Source organism: Rutidosis leptorrhynchoides, chromosome 4 (genome assembly GCF_046630445.1).
Source record: "Rutidosis leptorrhynchoides isolate AG116_Rl617_1_P2 chromosome 4, CSIRO_AGI_Rlap_v1, whole genome shotgun sequence".
NCBI classification, from domain to species: Eukaryota; Viridiplantae; Streptophyta; class Magnoliopsida; order Asterales; family Asteraceae; genus Rutidosis; species Rutidosis leptorrhynchoides.
The window spans coordinates 236416089-236428257 of record NC_092336.1 but is presented as its reverse complement, the minus strand read 5'-3'; the positions used below and the strand labels follow the sequence as shown (position 1 = coordinate 236428257).

Sequence of the window (12169 nt, the reverse complement as noted above, 5' to 3'; positions counted from 1 at the left end):
CTCGTGCATGGTGAGTCAAGGGTACAAGAAAACTGCAGTAGATGAGTGTGTCTACATTCAGAAGTTTTCTGGAGGAGATTTCGTTGCTCTTCTACTATATGTAGACGATATTTTGATCGTAGGGAAAGATGCAACGAAGATCAACCAGCTGAAGAAGGAACTCTCTAAGTCTTTTGACATGAAAGACTTAGGACAGGCTCAACAAATTTTGGGAATGCAGATTACCCGAGATAGGAAGAATAGAAGGTTATCGCTATCTCAGGAGAAGTATATTGAACGAGTGCTTAAACGGTTCAATATGAGCAATGCCAAACCTGTTAGCATTCCATTAGCCAACCATTTCAAGTTAAGCAAGAGTTCTTGTCCCTCGTCCAAGGAAGAGATCGGGGAGATGTTTTCAGTACCATATTCTTCAGCAGTTGGAAGTTTGATGTATGCAATGGTGTGTATAAGGCCCGATATTGCTCACGCAGTGGGAACAGTGAGTCATTTTCTCTCGAACCCCGGGAAAGAGCATTGGAATGCGGTAAAATAGATTCTCAGATATCTTAAGGGTACAACGAATCTATGTCTTTGTTACGGGGGAGCTGATCCAATCTTGGAAGTCTATACAGATGCGGATATGGCCGGAGATCCTGATAGTAGGAAATCTACTTCAGGATTCATTTACACTTTTGCAGGGGGAGCTGTTTCATGGCAGTCAAGACTACAGAAGTGTGTTGCATTATCCACAACCGAAGCAGAAAATATTGCTGCCGCGAAAGCTGGAAAAGAAATGTTGTGGTTAAAGTGTTATCTTCAAGAATTTGGAATCAAGCAAAAGGAGTACAAGGTATATTGTGACAGTCAGAGTGCTCTAGATTTGAGCAAGAACTCCATGTACCATTCCCGTACAAAATATATTGATATTCGTTATCATTGGATACGCGAGGTAATTGATCGACAACTGTTGAGACTAGTGAAGATCCATACAAAGGAAAATCCTGCGGATATGTTAACAAAGGTGGTGACTCGAGAGAAGTTGGAGTTATGTAGAGACATAACTGGAATGTTCGTGGATTTGACTGGAGGGGGAGAATTGATGGTTTCCAGTGGTTTCCAGCCTAATCTTTCTAGATGTTCAAAGTAAGACATCTTTGAACAACTCATGAAGAAGAAGCAAACTTGAACACGATGACGGCCGCCAACTTCCGCCAACCTTCCTCGTTCACACCATTCACCGCCATAGAATGTTTGCTATAAATAGAGATGCAAACTTTCATTGTAAATCATCCCAAAAATCACTCAGAGAAGTGTAATCACAACCTAGATAGTGTGTGTGAGTTTGAGAGTTTTTTTTAGAGTTTTGTAAATACTCGTGTAATCTATTCTTGTGAGTAATAGAGTTATTTTTCTCTCAAATTTGTATCTCCCAACATCCAGGCGATCCTCTCTTCCTAACAATCCAAAGTATAATAAAGCAAACGCCTTTCGCTCTCTATACAATTCGTCAACACCTTAAAAGATTAGAAGCATGGAGTAGGTTGTAGGAAAATCGACATAAAATTTAACTACAACGTCTCGCTTTTTTATGATATTATGGTTTACAACTTTGTGTTATTTGGTGTTTGTAATATTATTACATCGTTACTTCTAATATTGTTTTGCTTTATAATTAACCTATCAAATACTACCTCCGTCTCATTCCAATAGGGCAGTATTCCATTTTGGGCTGTCCCATTCTGATAGTCCACTTCCATAAATAGAAAGAAAAGAAGATATTTCATTGGTGGATCTGGAAAGAGAAGATATTTCATTGGTGGAGAAATGAAGTTAGTGGGATTTCCTAAAACTGCGTGTTTTTTGTCTGTGGACTATTGGAATGAGACGGAGGTAGTACTATATAAAATAATGTTAATGCGACAAATAGAAATTTTGATTTGACTCTTAAAAAACCCTGCGAATTCGCAGGTCTTAATCTAGTATCATTAATAATGGCATCATATGCATCTCCAAATTTGTAACACGCATTTGGAAGCCAGACAAATCATCCGGTGAGCTTAGTTGTAGCTTTGTTGAAGTTAAGAGCAAGTGTGTTCCTTGTATCATGCAACCCATGGGACCCAAATCATCAACTGTCTTGCTCCCACCCAATGCAATACCAAATCATCAACTATCGATAGCAATTAATTTTTCGTGGCAAAAATAATTAACTACAACTTAATATATTTATGATCTCCAGTTTTTATAGTTTTTAACCTTAGGTTGAGCGCCAAAAGTTTTGGTAAGGTAGTCGTCGAAGGTGTCATATCTCATTAAACGTGCATTAAGTAATTGTTGATGAAACCGTGGCTAACTAATGCGACTAAATACTTTGGATCTGAAAGAATGTAGTCGCCTCTTTATCATCAAATGCACCTCCAACCAAAGTTTGAACCATATTGAATAATGATGATACGTCAAATTACAAGGCAAGAATATGGCTCGTAATGACCTTACTCGTTGACTTGATTAACGATATCACTCATAAAGATGGGTTATATTCCTTAAGTTAATATGAGAGTTTATGAGTGGTTCATCGTGTCGGGTGGCGATTCCCTATTTGGTAACTCATATTACACTTTGAGTGTAATTGATTTTACGCCACTGATCTTTAATAGGAACCGAACGATTGTGGATAAAGAGACATATCTTTATTGATTCATGATATTGACATAAAAAGTTTTATATATCAACTCTTTATTTGCTTCCAGTATTGTATATGATGGTTGTGAAAGATGATATGTGAATGTGTGAGTGTTTATTGATATTTTTACTTATGAATCTTATTGTTTCCTTCCCTTTATTTATAGGCAATGTAAATGAGTTTGTGTAGCAGGTGTACATGGGGGTTCTTTTGGTACGTAGGTTACTAAGTTGTATCTTTCAAACCCTCCCTACCTTCCATTTGTAAACTCTCACTTGCTTCCATGTAAACTCTCCAACCATTAGTAATATTATCTCCTTCTCAATATCCCTTCTCGGGTCCACCTAATCCCTCCAACCATTTTCAAGATACCTCACTTTCACTTGCAACTTACCTCTATATCGTATTTTAATATTTAGAGAAAGATATTGAACCAATAATATTAATTAATACAATCTATTTAATTATAAGAGTCATCAACATTACTTACTTCATTAAATAACTTGATTTGTTTTCTGCATCGAAAATCTTTGAAAAAGTTACATTTTCACTAGTCTTAAGGTGTGATTATGAACCGAAACTGAGTTAAGGGTAGATCGCCTTAACTCTGTTTCGGTTCATAATCACACCTTCGATCCAGGTTAATTGGTGGTTCTCCAAGTACTGCGATGTGAGATGCTGCTTTTTGGTTGGTTCTCCAGGATACTGTGATACGAGATGATGCTAATCTCCTTGTTCTATTTGTATATTGTGTGAATATTTGGCTTAAGTCTAGGCCTTCTTGTGTACTGAATGTTTGGGTTTTGTAAGTCCACATTTAGGGATGATAATGGATAGGATATGGATCGGGTGATGCCATATTCAACTTTGAGCGAACTTTATGTTTGTAAAATTAACGACAAGTTTCTTAGTCAGAATCCGTGGTTCCACGGGGCAATAGACTAAATGACTTTAACATTTACATTCACTTAATACCTAAAACATATCATTAAACTGTTTCGTTTAAACAAACCCGTGTTTTCACGGGTCATTTCACTAGTGTGTGTGTGTGTGTGTGTATATATATATATATATATATATATATATATATATATATATATATATATATATATATATTCGTTTAAACAAACCCGTGTTTTCACGGGTCATTTCACTAGTATATATATATATATATATATATATATACATATATATGTATATAATATATATATACATATATATATATATATATATATATATATATATATATATATATATATATATATATATATATATATATATATATATATATATAACAAAAAGGTATTTGTTTATGTGTCATTTTCTAATTTAATTGAATTAATTATACATACAACATATATAGATATATTATCCATAATTACAAAATTGTTACCAAAATACCGTAACAAAATACGGTAACAAAATACAAGATTGACTTTGATGATATGAACATGAGTGTACGACAAATAATCACGGATAAATATAAAAACACAGTTATCAATAATTAGTTGGAATAAACTAATAATAATAATAATAATACTTAATAATGCTTTAAAAAAATAATAATAATAATACTTAATAATAAGTACGGGAGTATTATCTATATCTAATCTATTTATGGAGTATTATTTTTGGTATATATATATATATATAATTATATTGTGATATCATAATATACGAAGTATTAGACATATCAAAATTAATATGTACGGAAACAAAATTCACTAAATATTTTAACGGATTTATTTTTCTGTTCGCCGCAAGTTAGGTTCCACCGACATCACCGTTCAACTCGAAATAATTTTACGAACAACGTAATAAATTGTATTTGACACAGAGCTTCGATGCACTACCAACGGAGCATTTATTTTTAGCAATAAATATGGACGTGATTTGAATTTACAGTTTAAGTCCTTCAAATATTTATGAACATGCAAATAAAACTATTATAATATTAATTATAAACGACGACTCTCCCGAGTACCATTATTTTGCTGAAATGACTAATAAATTTTCTAAAATTAAACTCACGGGTTACACTTTTATTCAAAAAATAATTGTATATAATAATTCTAAAATAATATAACTTAGATTTTAAACTAATGTTACGTTCAGTAACAAATTTTAATGCACTCATATTTTCTATAAATATTGCATACTATATAATTTATATATAAAAAATATATTAATGGTGAGAAAAAAAGGTGTAGACATTAAGTTACAAACACCACCCAAAATCACTTTTAAAATTTGTCAATACTGCGGGCTCTTAAACTCAAAATCCTTTTAAATTTGTCAACACCACGGGCTCTTAAACTCAAAAGAATTTTTAAATTTTGTCAACAACACGGACTCTTAAATAATTCTTATACTTTTCCTATTTTTATTAGCGTCACTGTAACAGACTCGTCCCACATCGGTGGGAGAGGAAAACAAAGCACTCCTTATAAGGGTGTGGATACCTCTTCTGGTATGACGCGTTTTGAGGGTGTTTACCCGAGAAGCAAATCCGTGAGTTTGAAGTGCGATCCGTGGTTGTACTCGTGCGCGGGTAGCCCGTCGGTGATCGGCTTGTGTCCAAAGCGGACAATATCATACTACGGGCTGATGGTGATGTTACTTATGGTATCAGAGCTGGGGCCCGCATCGATGTGCACTGCGGGGACGCAGTGTCCCGAAGGGGAGGAGAGTTGTAACAGACTCGTCCCACATCGGTGGGAGAGGAAAACAAAGCACTCTTTATAAGGGTGTGGATACCTCTTCTGGTATGACGCGTTTTGAGAGTGTTTACCCGAGAAGCAAATCCGTGAGTTTGAAGTGCGATCCGGGGTTGTACTCGTGCGCGGGTAGCCCGTCGATGATCGGCTTGTGTCCAAAGCGGACAATATCATACTATGGGCTGATGGTGATGTTACTGTCACTATTTACATACCAATATGAACTGCAAATTACCTTTTTTACGGTTTTTTACACACTCGTGCAACGCACGGGCTCAAAAACCTAGTATATATATATATATATATATATATATATATATATATATAATATGTTTCCTTTAAAAAAAATAGTTGGTTATGTAGTTGCATGTTTGGATTCTTTAAAGGAATTTTTTTTTATTAATACTCGAAAAACTCAATTCATTGGATCAATTAAAGAATAGAGGCCCAACATTTATTTTCTTCCTCACACCTTCTTCTCAGAAATTGATATTTCCAACACTTAAATTATTTCATCCACCATCATTTGATCATAACTAGATGTGGAGCCCTCGCTTCGCGCCGGGGGCTCCGTTTTGAATGCGAGTTAAAAAAAAAAGTCTTGATCTATTTTGTAAAAAAGAAATTTTTTCGACATCTAACATTGAAGGGTTGTTCCTTTTGTGAAAGTTGCCTCTTTTAGCGTTCTGGTTTTATTTAAAAAAAAAAGTTAGTAAAGTGGGGGTTCGATTTGTATTTTAATAAAAGTTAGGGGGTTAAGTTTGTGAAATTTAAAAAAAATATACGTATAAAGTGGGAGTTCGATTTCTATTTTAATAAAAGTTAGAGGGTTAAGTTTGTGAAAATTGAGTATTAGTAAAAAAAAAGTTAGTAAAGTGGGGGTTCGATTTGTATTTTAATAAAAGTTAGGGGGTTAAGTTTGTGAAATTTGGGAAAAAATATACGTATAAAGTGGGGGTGCGATTTGTATTTTAATAAGAGTGTAAAGTGGGGTGCGATTTGTATTTTAATAAAAGTTGGGGGTTAAGTTTGCGAAAAGTGGAAAAAGGAATAGTACTATTCATTTGGCCTTTGCCTTTTAGATATAGGTATATAATAAGAGTATAAAGTGGGGGTGCGATTTGTATTTTAATAAAAGTTGAGGGGTTAAGTTTGCGAAAAGTGGAAAAAGGAATAGTACTATTCATTTGGCCTTTGCCTTTTAGATATAGGTATATAATAAGAGTGTAAAAAAAAAAAAAGTTAAGTTAGTAAAAAAATATAGGTATATAGTTAAGTTTGTGAAAATTGAGTATTAGTAAAAAAAAAGTTAGTAAAGTGGGGGTTCGATTTGTATTTTAATAAAAGTTAGGGGGTTAAGTTTGTGAAATTTGGAAAAAAATATACGTATAAAGTGGGGGTGCGATTTGTATTTTAATAAGAGTGTAAAGTGGGGTGCGATTTGTATTTTAATAAAAGTTGGGGGATTAAGTTTGCGAAAAGTGGAAAAAGGAATAGTACTATTCATTTGGCCTTTGCCTTTTAGATATAGGTTAGGGGGTTAAGTTTGTGAAATTTGGAAAAAAATATAAGTATAAAGTGGGGGTGCGATTTGTATTTTAATAAGAGTGTAAAGTGGGGTGCGATTTGTATTTTAATAAAAGTTGGGGGGTTAAGTTTGCGAAAAGTGGAAAAATGAATAGTACTATTCATTTGGCCTTTGCCTTTTAGATATAGGTATATAATTTATAAAAATATCCTTCAATAATTTTTAACAAGAAAGTTTTATAGTACATCATTTAAAGTCACTATAGAAAATTTAGGTGTATCTATAAAATTGTGTGTTGGATATAACTAGAAAAAAATTCGACCGCGTGTTGCTGCGGTTGTATTCGATGTGCGGTCGAATTTGGATATACGTTGTTTGGTACCTAATATATCTAGTAAGTTGGGTTGTTTGTTAGACGTATATGTATATGTATGTAATATAGCCCGAAATATTTAGTATTTTTTTAACGATATCCGTTTCGCGTATAGTTAATCGCGTTGTGTTCGTAAAATTATTTCGAGTTAAACGGTGGTGTCAGAAAAATTTAACTCCCACCGAGCGAGAATATAGGACCCGTTATCTAGTGTTTTTTTAACGATGTCCGTTTCGCGCGTAGTTAGTCCCATTGTGTTCATTAGATTTTTTCGAGTTGAACGGTGGTCTGGGAAAAATTTAACTCGCACCGAGCGAGAAGATATGACACGTTAAAAATTCGGGTGGAATTAGTTTCTTTTATTTTAATAAAATTATATATTTACATTTTTTATCCCTGAAAAAGTGTAAAGTTGAGGGGCCGTTGTGTGAATTAAGCCGAAGTTGAGGGACCGTTTGTAGTGTGAACGTAAACTCAAAACGACAATTCGATAGAACTGAAACGACGAAATATGGCGCGTGTTTTAGTATGCAGGTATAATATAATATAATATAATATAATAACTAGTGAAATGACCCGTGAAAACACGAGTTTGTTTAAACGAAACAGTTTAATGATATGTTTTAGGTATTAAGTGAATGTAAATGTTAAAGTCATTTAGTTTATTGCCCCGTGGAACCACGGATTCCGACTAAGAAACTTGTCGTTGATTTTACAAACATAAAGTTCGCTTAAATTTGAGTATTTGTATTTATATTTATATTTTTAATAATAATAATAATTATTAATAATAATAAATGACTTTTAATTTTTTTTAGAAAAATAAAATTACAATTTAGGAGAGATTAATACTTCATTTTATAAAAGATTTTATATATTTTGTAATTAAATTAATATATAATTATAACATCATTATTATGAAAAATAATGAATAATTTAGCTTAACGATGATTTCATTATTTTAGAAGTTTATTATAGATGTTTGTTTAAAAGTTAAAACCCTTTGCAGTCAATTCAACGGTCAACGGTCAACATTCAAACTACCACCAATCATACAACTTTTATATTTTTAGGCCCACCTCTATGGTTAAAAGCACCAACTTAGCACAGCCAACAACATTTAACGCTGTCCAAATTCGCCGCTTCCATTCCCATTCTTATTGAAAAGCACTCGACAACCTTAACCGTTGTTACCGTCAACAAGCTACAGGTTTTCCACCATCGTTACACACAAGGCTCGTTATTATTAGGTTATGGGAAATCAAGACTCGACGATTGGTCTTTGAGATGGATTCATCCTTAATTGTGAAGCTTGGTACTTTTTACTTTTAATCTTTGATATGAGACTTAATTAATCATCTTTTCGACCTTATTATGTTCTGTCATTCATTAATTAATGTCACACCTTCTTTATTACTGTACATAGGAGTTTCAGTTAACTTGAGATTTATATTACAAGCCCTAAGAAATCGATGCAGGAAGTATGACTGGTTTGTATTACTTTAGGTTTTCGATTGATTAATTACATCGATGCAGGAAGTATGATTGGATTGTATTACTTTAGGTTTTCGATTGATTAATTACACAAGGTTTCAGTTTACAAAAAAAAAAAAAAAAATTATGTCCGTGGATAATATTTAATTCAGTTGGTTAGCTACTAGATACCAATATGAGTAGATTAAATTAACGTGTCAAAGGTAACACCTGCTTGCTTGTTCACTTTTGTTGTTGACAATGTTTGTATGTTGCTGATAGTTTGATAAGTAGCAGAAAACTATATCTTAAATTTTGCTCCCTCCCTCAATGTGAAATGTAGCATAATGCTAATATTAACAATGCAAGTATGAGCCCTGTTACGTTCCTTACGTGATTGGGTTTTTTTCATTTTCTAAGCTATACTAAATTTTTTTGTCTATGGTTGTTAATAATACTTCTCTTGTTGTAATCGAAGAAGTAGATTACACGAATTCGAGTCTATAGCATCCCTCTTGTATTTCTGATTTTTATATGTGCTTTTTAGCGCATAATAATGAACGAATTTGAAGACTGAAATATATGAATAACTTCTAGGACTCTAGGAGCTATCTGATTGATTTATAGGAGGAAAAAAGCAGATCTGTGTTGCAATCAGCGCATGAGCAGCAACAAATAACGCAATTACGAGAAGAACTTGACGACAAAGCAGGTGGAAATTTTTGGTTGAATTATTATTATTATTATTGTATTGGGGGCATCTACATGTATTGGGGGCATCTACAACCCAACATCACTCCACTAAAACTTGCTATGTTTCTGTAATGTATTCAGAGTCTCTAGTTACAGTTACAACATAGTTACATTATTTTGTGGCAAGTTAAATTCATATTAAAGTAACAAATTTATTTTTCATAGGCTTGTGAGTTATCTTTTGGTCATCATTGAAAACGACCACTCTAACTCCTCTATCCATTATTTAAGGTTTGTTTTCGTTTTTCTTCTCTTTCCATGTTTCATGTTCAGTATGTACAATTTTTTCCTAATAGATAAAAAGGTTTATTAGTCAACATTATATATTTATGAATTTGAGACTATTGTAAGAGTCCGTGCTTGCAAAGAAGTTTAAAAGAAAAAAATTATATAAGAAGTTATACGTGAACTCTAATAAATTACTCTTTTAAATATAATAATATAAGTAATTATGAAGATCAACAAAATTCTAAAAGAAATAATTATACTATAACATGAGAATTGTTAAGTGGTCTATATTATAACTCATGTAATCCTTGTTAGATTAGAATTAATGAATAGTAAATTTGATTCTCATTTACTTGTTAGATTAAGGTATTTTATACAAAAAAAAAAAAAAAAAAAAAAAAAAAAAAAAAAAAAACAATCGTTGTTTGATTCATTACTATTTTTACAAAACATGAGTCCATAACTATTCTGTTATACTATTGAATTTTGCTAACGACGATCTAAACGTTGTCGTGAACACGCTTTAAATTGTTGTAAAGAGCGATTATCAGTCATTTTCATTTCAAAATGACGGTTATCAAAATATACATTGCTTTTATATAACTACCCACTAACTTTAAATAACCACATCACTACTAATTCAATGTACAATAATCTTTCCACAAATTAATTTCTTAAGTATAGCCATGATGGCTATCATTAAGGTCACAAAAAGTGGTTACGGACCAAGAAGAATTGCTCGAATTTTGGGATGATAAGGTATCATTTATAAAGCTTTCTTCCGGCATCAAAAAAATTCATTTGTTTTCATAGTGTTTCAATCGTACATTTTGTTTATAATTTCGCCAAGTATCTTGAGCAGCAGGAACTTAGGTAACATGATGATGACATATTAGATGCTATGTTTGAGCAATCATCAATGCAACAACACTCGAATCAATCAACGATTAATGATTTAATGCGCTTGTTTCTGTCTAGTTTTCTATGTTACGCTTGATTTAATCCTCCTCATCCCCAGCTCCTAAATGGTATTCTTCCTCTTCCGGCTCAAAACTTTTCTCTCCTCTCTCTAACTCCGCAAAAGCACGGTGATCAATAAACTGCAAAAGTTTATGTTTACAAGAAGCTCTTAATTAGACAAAAGACAATATATAATATCATTATATTATCAAACAATAAAAGGAATATATATATATATATATATATATATATATATATATATATATATATATATATATATATATATATATATATATATATATATATATATATATATATATAACAAAATTTACTTTTACATGCTTTTACATGACCTCTAGATATATCATTCGTCCAACACTAGTTTAATCATCCTGGTGGAAGAAAAAGAAGTAACATGATGCACACAATTAATGTTGTTCCTGCATACATGATTATGGTACATTAATTAGTAAGAAAGGTACATTAATTAAGAATGTTCAAATATGACTCAGGTACATTAATTAAGGATGTGCATATATAATCATGGTAATTAAGCACATCCTTAACGTACCTTAATTATACATGCACATCCTTAAGTAATGCATCTTTTTACTAATTAATATACCATAATAATGTATGCGGGAGGACCATTGATTGCGTATCAGGTTACTTCTTTTTCTTCCACTAGGATGATGAGATGAAACTGGTGTGTTAGACGACTGATATATATGGAGATCATGCAAAAATAAGTCTTGTGATGTGTTTAAATATATATCATTCTTATTGTTTAATTATATAATTATATTATATATTGCCTCTTGTCTAATTAAGAACTTCTTATAAACATGAAATTTTGCAGTTTAATGATAACCGTGCTCTTGCGGATTTAGATGAGGATGAAGAAAAGTTTTAGTCGGGAGAGGAAGAATATCATTTAGGAGCTGGCGAAGAGGAGGATTAAATCATGCGTCACAATGAAAACTAGACAAAAGCAAACGTATTAAATCATAATTGTTGGCTGATTTGAGTGGTGTTGTACTAATAACTGCTCAAACATAGTATTATCTAATACGTCATCATCATGTTCCCTAAGTTCCTGCTGCTCAAGATACTCACAAATTTATAAACAAAAGGTACGATTAAAATACTATGAAAACAAATGAATTTTATTAATGTCTAAAGAAAGATTTTAAAATGATACTCTTTCATCCCAAGATCCGAGCGATGCTTCTTGGTGTGTAACCACGTTTTGTGACTCTTAAAGTGTAACGACCCGCCAAAATCGCTATTGACTGCGCCGTTAACTTAGGTCCCGTTACGTAGTCACAAGTCTTTAAAACAAAGTTTGACCAAAATATGTCGCATTTATTTCAAATGTAAGGATGTTTCAAGGTTTACAAAAGTAGTTCGAAAACTAGTTACGTTACAACGTTTAAGTACAAATGAAACCTATGCGACACAATTTAAGTAAA

General features: G+C 32.4%; 1 long non-coding RNA gene across 1 annotated transcript; it reads left to right on the top strand.

The window, feature by feature from the left end:
* The first annotated feature begins 9405 nt into the window (after positions 1–9405).
* LOC139844475 (uncharacterized) lies at positions 9406–11841 on the top strand. Its single transcript, XR_011757973.1, has 3 exons — positions 9406–9468; positions 9675–9740; positions 11557–11841. It is a non-coding gene; the product is annotated as an uncharacterized lncRNA (long non-coding RNA).
* The last annotated feature ends 328 nt before the right edge of the window (positions 11842–12169 follow it).